Genomic DNA, 13632 nt, shown 5'->3' with positions numbered 1-13632 from the left:
TAAAACATTGGGTTACTTAGTAAAAGGACAGAGAATCAACTTGGGCCTTTGGCCTGTCCTAACAGCTTCCAAAAGACCTAGCCTTCCAATTTCAATCTCCTTGGTGTGGTGGGACAGAAAAATGGTGGTGGGGCAGGGGTGGCGGGGTGGAGGTTGCATTAATCCAGGGGGTGCAGAGTGGAGAGATGCAGGGTAGGCATGGCCTCCTCACGGTAAGAGGTGAGGTCATGGCTCACATGGTCCCAGGCTCTGGGTGAAGTTGCCACTTCCAATACCAACAATACTTGATCGCACAGCAACACAGTTTTACTATTTTCAAGATTTTATACCCATGATCTCATCCAAATTTCAAACACCCTTCTCAGAAAATGAAGTTGTGGGGAAACTTCCACTCTGTGTGCTGGGAAAAGAAGAATAATCCTGTCCACGCGTTCCTGACTAATTCCAGTTAGTAAACACATGATTCCGGTCTGACTGTCCATAAGAACCAGGTTGTTTCTCAGTCTCACCTGAACTTGTGAGATATGTGCTCACTCAGTGACGGTTGACCTGAGAAAGATCCCCAAGTGATGAATTCAGGGCACACACTCACAAGCGCCTTTCAGAACTGAACTTTGAATTTTTTGCTTTTCTTTTTCTAGTCTTTCTCCCTACCACTGTCCTTAGAATGCTCTTGGCTGGGGATGTGGTTGGAATACCTGTGATTATCTCATGTATATCATCAACCTCAAAGGCCATCAAACTACATGTGGAAAGATCCACCTAAAGTTTTTCTTGAATTTCTAGGTTCAGGTTACTCAGAACCTGCCATTATGTTGGCCTCAGATTCTCCTTTTTTTTTTTTTTTTTTTACAGTAGTGGGGTTTGAATTCAGGGCCTTGTGCTTGCTAGGCAGGCGCTCTACCACTTGAGTCATGCTCATTCAAGTTACTCTATTTTTAAAAGGAGATACAAAACACAGTTCAAGAATTCTTAAAGATTAAATGAGGTAATATCTGTGGAATTAAAGGTAACTCCTATATTTAAGTTAATAATGATTAGCTCTTATTGTTACTTGGGGCAAGGATAAATTCTACTAAGTTATTCCAATCACATCACATGGGCAGTTGCCTACACAATATAGTTGGTATGTTGGAACAGAAAATTTCTCATGAGTACAGTAACTAAGAAAGATGGAAATGCTTCCTAAAGAAAAAACTATAAAATCAAAATTCAGAGGCTAGGCTAAGCATGTACTTAGAATGTATGAAACACTGAGTTCCATAAAATAGAAGATTTAATATAAAGAAAGCATTCTATGTCAAGCAGAAGGAGTGAAGTGAGTAGAAACGGTTGTTTGTCAGAAACAAAATAGAATGAAGCTGGAGGCCCTTGTTGCTCCTAGCCTTGTCTTAAAAGAGAGTGTGCTCTCTCAGCGACTTCCAGGACTCTGTCTAGGATCTCTTGTTTTCTCTTGTTCTGCAAAACTATTCCTATTTGCATTCAAATATGTTCTATTATACTCCGTGTTTAAATTCTATCCCCCCACTGCCTTTTAGATACTTTTAAGGCTTATTTCTCTGCTCCCCTAATAAACAATGTTTTTGAAAACACTGTCTACACTTCATGATTACAATCCCTACCACCCCTCAACCTATTCTAGTCTAGTTTAGACCTCTGCCACTCCACTAAGAAAGCTCTTAATAGGGCCATTAACACTACTTCCGTTTACCAAATCTAATAAGGTCCTCCCTCCCTCCCTTCTTCCTTCTCTTCCTTCCTTCACTTTTTTGTTCTTTCTCTCTCTTCCCTTTCTTTCCTTCTTTCTCCTTTTTTCTTAAGACAGTGTCTCCATGTTTTGCCAGGTTGGCCTCTAACTCCTGGTCTTAAGCACTCCTCTTCAACCTCCCTACTGCCTAGGACTGCAGGTATGTAGCACCACACCTGCTAATAAGTACATTTCAATTCTCATCCTACTGGACATCTCAGCAATTGACATATGTGACCAGTAGTTCCTTATAACATTCTGTTTTGGTATCTGACACCACATCCTCTTGGTTTTCCTGCCACCTGTCCTTTTCTTTTCAGTTTCTTTTGTTAAGATATTGGCTTGTACCCAAAAACTAAATGTAATAAGTTCCTCTGATCTCAGTCCTAGGTCCTCTTTTCTCATTCTATACTGTCTTCTTAAGCAGACACATCCACTCCTGTTGGCAAGCTTATACTATCTACCAGTTCAGCTCTTACATGTATCATATGAGATGCATATATCCAATTGGTATTTATTATCCCTACTCTAGAATTCTGCAGAATCCATCTTTTTTTTTTTTTTTTTTTTCCCTTTGGTGGGACTGTTCTACTGCTTGAGCCACACATCCAATCTATTTTCTGCTGGTTATTTTAGAGCTGGGGGGGGGGGATGCGGTGTATGTCTCTCAAACTATTTGCCTGGGCTGGCCTCAAACCTTGATCCTCTTGATTTCAGCCTCCCAAGTAGCTAGGATTACAGACATGAGCCACCAGTACCCAGCACCCAACTATCCAACTGTTTATAAATAAAATCGTATCAGAGTAAAGCCATAACCATTCTTACATGTGTTGCCGATGGATGCTTTCACATTACTATGCCACTGTACCCAGTTAATGTTCTTCTTTTAAGGTCATTTGGAACATTAATTAAAATTCTTCAGTGGCTTTCCACTACACTAAGGGTAGATTCTGGAATTCTTACACAAAGACTTTGTCTATCTTTCTAGACTTTTTTCAAGCCATTCTCCTTCCTCCCTAACCATAACTCAGCCACACTTCCCTTTTACTTACAACCCAGGTCTTTCTGGGAATGGGGCCTTTGCATTAACTATTTGCTTTGCACAGAATTCTCTTCCCTCTTCTTGCCTTGCCTTACCACCCCTCTCCTCCATATACTTGTTGCCTTGCTTACCTCTACTTACCTTCAGGTCTCCATAGTCTCGCCTCAGAGAATAGTGGGGATTGAACCCAGGGATGCTGTGTAGCTCTATAATTGAGCTACATCCCCAGCGCCAGAGAGGCCTTTCTTTGGATTAAAAAAAAAAACAAAAACAAAAACTGAGACAGGGTTGCAAAATGTAGCCCAATCTGACCTTGAAGTCATGATCCTCCTATCTCTGCCTTCCAAGTGCTGCTGGGATTACAGGTATGTACCTCTCTGTACGGCTTCCAGAGAGACCTTTCTTAACCTACCAGTCTAAAATCAGTCCTTCTTTATGCTTCCTCAGCACTTTCCTTCACAATATTTACTATGATTTATAATTATGCATTTATTTGTATATGTATTTGTTGAATATCTTTTTTCCCTATAAACCAAAAGCTCTATGAGATAGAAATCACCTGTCTTTTATGCATTACTATATATAACCTATCCTTGCTAAAGTGCCTGGGACATACTAGGTTCTTAATATTTGTTGATATCAATAAATAAATATCCTGCTGAAAATGTCCTACTGTGAAAAAAGATACCAGAGCCTGGTAGAAGAAAATACTAAGTTGCATAGCCTGTGTAGATTCCCCTTGCTAGGAGTCTAGCCTCTCCAGTCCTTCAATATTTCCAGTTCCAATTGCCTCAGGTCCCATAGGGACATAATTGATTCCAACTGAGCTTTAAGACCAAAATTCCTGATCTGGTAGTTCCCATATAGAATCACATATCTCAGCCCCCAAAATATTCCCAAGTATTTCTCAGGGTTGGTCTCTCCTTTCCACTCAGCCCTCCTGTTTTCCTGAAGGATGTCATGCCTCTCTGGAGCTGTCCTCAGGGCCTTCCAGAATGGTGATGCCTCAAGGATCCACTTACTGCTCTATTTGGTCCAAGGGGTAGAAACCCAACTCAAATTAATGTGAGCACAACAGAGGCCTTATTAGTGCTTGGAACCCTGAGAGAACCGGGACCACACCATGGGGAACCTCCAAGTTCTCTGTCTCTCACTCCCTTCCTCTCAGCTGCTTTTCTATTGGCCTCATGTTCTCTTTTAAGACAACTCTTTTAAGACAACTTAAGATGTGGAGTATCATGCCCAACTCCCACAACAGAAAAACCCCAGAGAAGGTTCATAATGCATCAGTACTTGCACTGCTTGGGTGGTATCTCAGTCCCGTGAGGCCAGGGATAAGGACGCACAGGTTTGGAATGGTGAGGAGGAGAGGACGGAAGTACACTACCAAAAGAGATAAAAGAGTATGAGGTGATTTTAGCAGATATCTACTATTCTGCAGTTTATGCAGAAATCACGAAATGGTCTTTATCTGTTAAAACTGTGTCCCCAAAAGATATATTGAAGCCCTAATTTCCAGTACCTGAAAATGTGACCTTATTTGCAAATCAGGACATTACAGATGTGAGTAGTGAAGATGCTGTTACACTGGAGTAGCATAAGCCCTTAATATGACTGGTGTCCTTAGAAGAGGAGAATGAGGGTCTCACAGGAAGAATACCATGCAAAGACAGATAGAGATGCATCTATGAGCCAAGGAATTCCAAAGATTTCCACTGTCTCTAGAGCAAAGAGGTATGGAACCTATTCTCAATGCCCTCAGAAAAAACCAAGTTTGGGCTTGCCTAGAATGCATGAGGTCCTGGGTTCAATCTCTAGCAGCACAAAAGAAAAAAAATGTCAGGGGGGAACCAATCCTGAGGACACCTTGATATCAGACTTCCAGACTCCAGCATTGTGAAGGAATACATTTCTGTTTTTTGAGCCACTCTGTGTATGATAGTTTGTTACAATAGTCCTAGAAAGTGAATATACTGCCTCTTTCAAGTCTGAAGGGCCTTTTTTCCTCCTGGACTCAGAATCAAATATATTTTCTCATGAAAACAGCCCCCATAGTCTGACTATTCCTCTCTCCCTGCAGAGATTCAAAGCCTAGTTCATGAGTCTAGAGGGAGAACCTGATGACAGCCCCATTGTATCTGCTCCTCTGTGTTCATTTCCCTTTTCTCTAACCAGCAGTCATGGCCCTGCAGGCATATACCACTGTTAGCTTTGGCTAACTTGGAACTCATGATGACCATGACATGGCACTCTCTTGCTAACAGGAAGGGAAGGCTTTGATTAGACTGACTCAATGCCTGTCAATGACAATAAGTAATGTGGCATTGTATTTTATATGCTCTTATCTTGAGCTTTGTCAATGAATCACTACCTGAGTTCTGTTAACTTTGGGCTGCTAATTAATTTAAGATTCTGAATCTGCAAAAGTGAAGGCCAAATCTCCTAGATCTGACTGGAGACATCTAATGAGCCAGGTGACACCTGTTTCCATGCCACCACCTTGTCATTGAAATGTCCATTCAAGAATCCTCATGGATAAAATGGATTCTGGCCATAGCACTCTTGGCAATTAGAACTAAATGTGGCTGTTTTCCCACTTAATCCCTCTGATTTTATTTAGTTTTTCATTTATTTTTATTCTACAGAAAGTAAAGTACTCCCAACAGATTGCCTCTACTGTTATCTAGTAGTTGCTTCAAATTCCCAAGAATACTTGTCCTTGGGCATAATTTTTTTGTGCCACTAAGTAGTTATGAGCATCTGGATGCGTGCATGGATGCTTTGCTTCAAATGAGTTGCTTTTACAACGTGATAACCTTGTACCATATGTTGGGCAAATATCTTGGCCATAATTCACAGGCAACTGACACATTAATAGGTTCTCTGCCTGTTCTCATTGTGGAGACTCTGTGTTAGTGGCCTTTGTCTACCATGGATTTGACAGAGGGGCAGGATTAGCTCACTGATGCTCTGAACACAAGTGATGAGGGATTTCATGAAAACAAAGCCAAACAAACAAGGCAGCTTCCACGGACACCTGGCTGAATAAATTAAACCTGATTAAATCCTCTATTATAATGACGACAGAAAAAGGGGATAAAATATGCCTTTCCTAATGAGTTTCTTTACAATCATTTACTATTTAAAACTTGTTATTCTAGGAAAGCAGCAACTTTGTAAGACCACTTCAGCTGGGTCTTTAAGGCTCTATAAAATCTCCAGACTCAGACAGGCAGTTTGCATACTGCCTGAAAGCATAGTTCCCTGGCCATGTGGCTTCCAAGCCATCGCTAGCAGATGAAAGGCTATCTTCCTGCCCAGCATTCTGAGTGGTCACATGGGGATGGATTCCACGCAGAAGTTTAATGTGCCAAGAAAGGAACAGATTGAATGGAACCATGGTTTAAATCCATCTAAATGGACTACGAAGATAGTGAGAAAGTAAGTTCAGCTTTTAAGAAGGAAAAAAAAAAACAGCACCAAGCTTTACCAATAAGCTGAGGTAATGATCACTGTAGGCACTGAATTTAGCATTATTTAGAGGTCTGTAGTCTGCTATGAGTTGTCATTACCAGCTGGTATGGGACATCGAAATGTAATAGTGCAAAGGACGAAACCCTTTCACTTTGCAAAAATGAGTACATACAGTAGTATCTTTGGGACAGGTGAAAGTCTACACATGTGATTTTAATGGAGTCACACCTGCTCCAATAGAAATCCCCATCAACCTGCCAGCATGCTCTCTTCACACTATGAATGTTCACTCATAGAACCCCTCCTTCCGAATAAAGCAGCAATGTGGGTTCCAGAGAATAGGGTTAAGATAACTGGGATTAAAATGTTCCTGAGGAGTGACATGGGCACCTGAAGTTAGCTTTTGCCTATGAGTAAATTGTAGCAGACCAGAGAATTAGCTACTCATTTTGATAGATGTAAAATTAATGTTTGATTTTTTTGTGGGTCCTGGGAACCCACCCTAATCAGGAAGTAAGCAAGGGTCATAGAGAGTAAAATAAACAGAGCATGAGAACCAGCCAGAGAGGCAGCATGTGTGATGAGAATATTTGCCAACCACACTCTAAGAAACTATTGTTACTGTCACTTCCTAAGTTTTCTGAGCCTCAGTATCTTCGTCTGTAAGACTAAGGTCATAATACCAATATCCTAGGACTATGTGTAAACTAAATAAAATATACATGTAACCATGAACATATGGGACACAGGATACATTTGAAAATACAGAGTCAGATAATAAGTATTTTAATTATATATAAATAAATATATTTAGATTTATGCATTCATTTTATTTGAGACAAGGTCTTGCTATGTAGCCCCGGCTGGCCTCAAACTGAAGAGCCTCCTGAATGCTGAAAGTATAGGCCACCATGCCCAGCTTTATTTATTTTTAATTATGGTTTTAACTGTATAAATTTATGGGGTACCATGTGAAAATCTGATATATGTATATAGTATATAAAGATTAAATCAGGATAGTTAACATTTCCATCGCCTTAAGCATTTAGGGTTTTTTTTGTGGCACTGGGGTTTGAACTTACAGCCTTCACTTTGAGCCACTCCACCACCCCTTTTTGGTGAAGGGTTTTTTCAAGATAGGGTCTCTCGAACTATTTCCCTGAGCTGGCTTCACACTGTGATCCTCCTGATCTCTGCCTTCTGAGTAGCTAGGATTACAAGTGTGAGCCACCAATGCCTGCCCCAAACATTTAGTTTTGATTTTTAATTTTTTTTATTTCATTTTTTTTTAGATATTGTCTTACTACGTTGCCCAGTCTCGCCTCTAACTATTGGGTTCAAGTAATCCTCCTGCCTCAGTCTTCCAGGTAGCTGGGGTTACAGGTATACACCATTGCACCCAAGGAATTTTTAGTTGATATGTAGAAATAGTACATTTTTGCTGGGCATGGTGTTATATGCCTGTAATCCCAGCCCTTGGGAGGTTGAGCCAGGGGGATTATGATTTGAAGCCAACCTGGGCTTCACAGTGTGATCTTATCTCAAAAACAAACAAAAATTGTACATATTTATGAGATATGGTATACATAATATTTATATTATATAATATATATTTTTTGTGTTACATAATAACATATTATACATTTATGTGATACTATATACAATACACACAAATGAACATGTTAATCTTCACAGTAATTTTTTTTGTATGTGGTTGAACTCAGTGCCTACACCTTGAGCCACTCCACCAGCTCTTTTTATCATGATGGGTTTTCCAGATAGGGTCTCGAAAACTGTTTGCCCCATCTGGCTTCAAACCATTATCCTCCTGATCTCTGCCTCCTGAGTAGCTAGGATTACAGGCGTGAGCCACCTGAACCCAGCTTAACAGTAAATATTTTAATTTTGTATTGCAACTACTCATCATGGCCTTTGTTGCAGAAAGGCCCTCATAGGCAAAATGTAAATGAATGTGCATGGCAGTGTTCCAAAAAAACTTTATTTATGAGGATTAATGCCTTATAAAAGGGCTGAGGGGGAAACTTTATTTATGGGCACCAAAATTTGAATTTCCTATCATTTTCATGTGTCACAAAATATTCTCCTTTTGATTTTTTTCACCTATTTAAAATCATGAAAATCATCCTTAGCTCATGGGCATACAAAAACAGGTGACAAGCTGGAACTGGTCTATGAGCTGGAATTTGTTACCCTTTGTTCCGGACACTGAATTATTTTCTTTACTTTATTATCTCCTCTGATGAGTTAATGTCAGGAAGGAAACCCATTTCACAGAAAAAAAAGCTGACTTTGGGATTTTTGGACTTGCACACATTCTGTAACATTTCTTGGTCATTTCTCATCTGCTTTGCAGACTTGCCTCAAGGATTAAAGAAACTTAGATACATAAAACTCTTGGAAGGGTACTTAACACATAGCAGGCACCTAATAAATACTGTCACTTCCCCAAGCATTATCTTCTAAATGATTTTTAATGCAGCAGAGCATTACATATATATTTTAATAATTTAATAAGCTCTCTAATGTTGGACATTTTATATATATATATTTTGTATTTTTTTTTTGAGACAGGATCTTGCTATATTATGTAGCCCAGACTGGCTCAAACCTGTGATCCTCCTGCTTTAGCTAGGATTGGAGGAGTATGCCACTATGCTGGGTTTATCCTTTATTTTCTTACCTCAAAAGGCGATAATAACTATTTTGTGAAAATTACCTTTAAAGTGAAGAAAAAAAACATTGCCAGGTGTGGTGGTGTTGTATCCCCAGCATTTGGGAAGTGAGGCAGGAGGGATGGAGAATCTGAGGCCAGCCTAAGCTACACAGCAAGACTCTATCTCAAAGAATGGGCTGGGGACATGACTCAAGTAGCCTGGTATGCGGGAAGCCATGGTTCAATTCATAGTACCATTAAAAAAATTAATAAAGCTGATAAGATGTTATACTATAATACTGTTTTATAATCTGAATTTTGGCTTCTGTTAGCTCCCACTGTGAGCCTGAATGATCATCTCAGTTGCTTTAGCAAAAAAGGGAGTTCAGAGATCTCCAAAGGTGAGGACTTGGGCATTAGGACCTAAATAAAATCATGCAGTCCTGGCTTAGCAACTAGTCAAATCCAGTCAGCTTCTCAACATCTTTAGCTTGTTTTCTTTAAGTGCTATACCAATTATTATAAGTGATGACTAGCATTTATTATCTTAAATGGCAAACAACTCTAAATGGCTCTTGGGGGGGACAAGTTCAGACATTATTACTAGAGACTGACTGAAAGTATATGCCCCTTTGAAGAATTATTTGTAAGTACTGACTTTAGTTATGCAAATTAACTCTCCCACTGTTAAAATATCCTTTGTTTTTTTTTTTTTTTTGGTGGAGGATGCTGGTGCTGGGGATTGAATCCATAAGGTGCTGCATAATAAAGCAGAATTCTTTCTCTTTTTCCTTTTTTTTGGCAGTACTGGGGTTTGAATTGAGGGCCTAGCAAGCACTTACCACTTAAGCCATACTCCAGCCCTTTTTTATCTAATTTGTTTTTAGATAGGTTCTCCTGTTTTTGCCCAGGTCAGCCTCTGACAGACTGGAGAATTTTATCTCCACCTCCTGAATAGCTGGGATTACAGGCATGTACTGTCACTCCCAGCCATAATTCAAATTTTGAAGCCAGGTGTGTGGCAGGGCATGCCTGTAACTCCAGCACTTGGGAGGATCTCAAGTTTGAGGCCAGCCTGGGTTATATAGTCAGACCAATCTCAAAGAAAAAAAAAAAAAAAAAATCAAATGTTGATCTGTTCTTGATTAAACCTTGAGTTATAGAACCGTGGCAATTTTTCACATTGTTGAGAAAAATGAAATATTGTAATAATGAACTTTCTATGGGTATAAAATGTCTAAGTTGATTTAAAGTTTGAAAATTCTCAACATAATGTGTTTGGCTTCTCTCCTGAATATGCTTACAGTCAGGCAGTAGCACACACCAGCCCGGACACTTGACTGATTTGAAAAGATCTCTTCACCACCATGTCTACTCTGGACAATGAAAAGAACTTAACTTAAGAAGACTAGTGTTTGCTGACCTGAAAGTGGAATGATATCCTGCAGACAGTGGCAGAACTCGGCAGCATTGTACCATTACGCTTTGTGTGCTGCCCACGACAGGATGGACACTGCCCTCCCACTAGTGACAAAGCCAAAGAAAAGGCACAGAAATCTTGACTATGAACAGAAGAAACATCTTACCTTCAGGGAGTTAGTGGCAGGTTCGGGCATGTCCATTCCTCTAGCATTTGAGCAGCTGGTCTCCATAGCATTAACCTAGGACAGCAGGAGTAAACGGAGTCAGGTTCAAAACAAATTTAAGTACGAGTCCCTAACATTGCCTTCAACCTCCTCCCACTAACTAAAAACCAAATGACTAAATGTGACACGTTGCCAACTGACTTTTTTTCTCCCCTGGTATTGGAATTTGAACTCGGAACCTTGCACTTAGTAGGAAGGAGCTCTACCACTTGAGTCACTCCATCAGCACCAAAACCATCTTTTGCAGGCTGAAGGAACAAACACTCTGGCGTGCTACAGGCCTTACATTTGACCCTCAGCACTACAAACAAAGCAAAACAAAAACCAACTTCTTTTGCTTTTTATGTTTCCCACTGAAAAACTACATGGATTGTTACGGTCCTTTAAAACATAGGACAAGAAGCATTTATTGAGCACCTAACTTTGTGCCATGCATCGTAGTACCTGTGGTTTTATTTAATCTCAGAACCACGCTGGGAAACGGCTTCATAGCAGAACCAGAAGATGAAAGGTACGGGAAGGACAGTCAGGTGTATACACCCAGGGCCACATGTCATAAATGACAGACTTCCAGTTCAAGCAGCTCTCCCATCCTCGAGGCCGCTGCACAGCTGATGGGCACAAACTCCTGAGCGCCAGCGAGCCGCGGGGCAGAGCGCCATGCAGGAGAGCAGAGCGCAGCCGGGGGTGCCGAGGTCCCCTCAGGCCGGCCCTCACACTTGTCACCCGGCTTGGGCATAAGCTGCCTCCGCGGAGGAGAGGACCCCAGGCACTCCAGAAGCTGGCCAGAAGTCTCCGCCCCATGAGGGGCGCCTCCTTCTCCAGACCCCGGGGTTAGGACAGAACCAGAGAGTAGCCTGGGCGCCGCCTCCAGAAAGTGACCGCAGCCAGAAGCGCCGGGGCTCGCTTTGTTTTTTTTTTTTTTTTTGCAGGGACTCCAGGATGGTGTGGCAGTAAGGGTGGAGAAGCTGCGTCCTGCTCGCGCACCCAGCTCCAGGAGGCTGGCCCTCCCCAGCTTTCATTGAGGAAAGCTACTGGTGTGAGACGGGAGGGCGTGTGGCTTGCGGGAGACTCCACCCAGCCTGCTCAGGAGTGCCGGGAGGCGCGCGTTGCGTGCACGTGCGTGCGTGCGTGCGCGCGCCCGGACGGGGCGTGGCTCTGGGCCCGAGTTGCTGTGCCTCTGCGGTTACGCTGTGGACTGCGCTGTGCAGGTACAGGCCGCGCAGTGCGGCGCAGGCATTCCTGACTGGAGGAGAGCGTGACTTCCTCTCCTGCTCTCCCCACAAGGCCTCAAGGGAGGCGGAGGTACAGTCAAGACCTCGTCACCACCCACCGGCTCAGGGCTGGAGGATGGCAGGTGGCAGCACTTTGGCCCTACAGTTTGGGTACCTAGTGTGGCGTGGTGGCACGCAGGGGTGCACAGGCGGAATTGGTTGCTCTGTGTAATCAGTGTCCCCAAACAGCAGCTTGGCTGTTGTTCTTTGCGGACGTGGCAGTAATGCTGTGTGGGAGACCCCATTCCAAGTTGGTGGCTGGAGGGCTCCCTCTGTTCCTCCTCTTGTGGCCTTCCGGACAGGACAGTTAGCAGCATGGCAGTGAGAGAGCTCCAGGAAAGAATTCCCCGTCTTTACGTACCTGCACCTCAGAACTGACGGCCCAGCACTTGTGCAGTGTTCAACAATTCTAAATGGCATCCGGAAACTCAGCGCACTGGAGGGACAGGGATTACACAAGGGCCCCACACTAGGAGGCAGGGATCACCCGGAACCATCTTCCAGGCTGCCCGTCACAGTGTCCACGTTCAGACCTAAAGACTTGTAACAGGTACTTAAACTGCTTTTGCTGAAAGCAAAAGGCCCACAAATTAACTGGAAGCAGGAGAAAAAGTTGGCATCCCGGCCTCCATTATGCTGTGAGTCTCGCTGCTGTAATCACCTTGGGTTGCTGGAAGGACAGGACTGATCTCAAGCATCTTTACAACAGAAAAGAACAGCAGAGCCTGGTGAACAGGCAGGCCACCTGCCGGGCAGCATTGTCTCAGATCACCAGAACACAGCTATGACTGGGACTATTTAATAATTCTGCATATCTTTCACCACCTGCTCCCATTTCTTCCTCTATTTAAACCTAAAGCAAACTGTAAGAGGAAGATGGGTTGAAATGCTATCTTGCCTCTTCCCTTGATTTGGCCATGCCATGTCAATTAGATCTCCTTTCTCTGACCTACAGCTTTACTTGTTTATTTGGCATATTGGAGTGAGCGTCAGGACCCAACACAAAGGGTCTGGGGACTAAAACTCCTGTAACAAGTGACAGGAGTTAGCCAGGCAGGAGGGAAGGGAAACCACTTGGGAATGGTAGGTGCCTGTGAACACCAGTAGGAGTTCAATATGCCTGATGGGTGTAGTTGTGTAGGGAAGGCCTGCAGGACCTAGAAGATGTAAGATTTTTTTTTTTTTTTTTTTTTCTGGTTCTAGTGTCTGAACTCAGGGGCTCATGCTTGCTAGGCAGGCACTCTACCACTTGAGTCACTCGGCCAGCCCCAGGCATAAAACCTTTTAACCCAGATTTGTGAAGGTGGACTTTCTCCTGCTGGCTAACATGTAGGTTGGCTTTAAAAAGATTTCACTGCTGAGCTGGGGTTGTAGCTTAGTGGTTGAGTTCTTGCCTAGCATGCACAAGACCTTGAGTTTGGTCCTCAGCACCACCACCAACAACAAAAAGATGACACTGCTGTGGGGAAAATGGCTTAGAGGGAGTAAGAGAAGAGGATGCCAGCAGGGGAATTTTGAACTTAAAAGCAGAATGGAGTGTTGAGCTTTTCAAGGAGCTAAAATCACTAGATTTAGGAACTGATTGCTCATTATCTGTCTCCTCCTTCTACAGTATAAACTCAATAAAGGTAGGGATTTTTGGATTGGTCTTAGGTTTCCTTAGTGGCTTTAAATGAGCAAATGTGGTAGGGGGATGTTTTTGTTTTTTGCAGCACTATGAGTTTAGATAGAGCCATTCTCTGAAGTGAACCCCAGAAGGCAAACATGGTTAGGAG

The 13632-nt window shown here is 42.5% G+C and overlaps 1 protein-coding gene across 1 annotated transcript in view; it reads right to left on the bottom strand.

Moving 5' to 3' along the window:
- Positions 1–10546, bottom strand: part of Sinhcaf (SIN3-HDAC complex associated factor) — a 58878-nt gene extending 48332 nt beyond the window's left edge. Inside the window, exon 1 of the mRNA XM_074083015.1 lies at positions 10524–10546. The gene's annotated coding sequence lies outside the window, so the exon portion shown is untranslated. The remainder of the gene's footprint in view (positions 1–10523) is intronic.
- Positions 10547–13632: the final 3086 nt, after the last annotated feature.

The sequence above is a fragment of the Castor canadensis genome, chromosome 8 (genome assembly GCF_047511655.1).
Source record: "Castor canadensis chromosome 8, mCasCan1.hap1v2, whole genome shotgun sequence".
Classification (NCBI taxonomy): Eukaryota; Metazoa; Chordata; class Mammalia; order Rodentia; family Castoridae; genus Castor; species Castor canadensis.
Note: the sequence above shows the minus strand (reverse complement) of the source record. Positions and strands in the feature narration are given on the sequence as shown.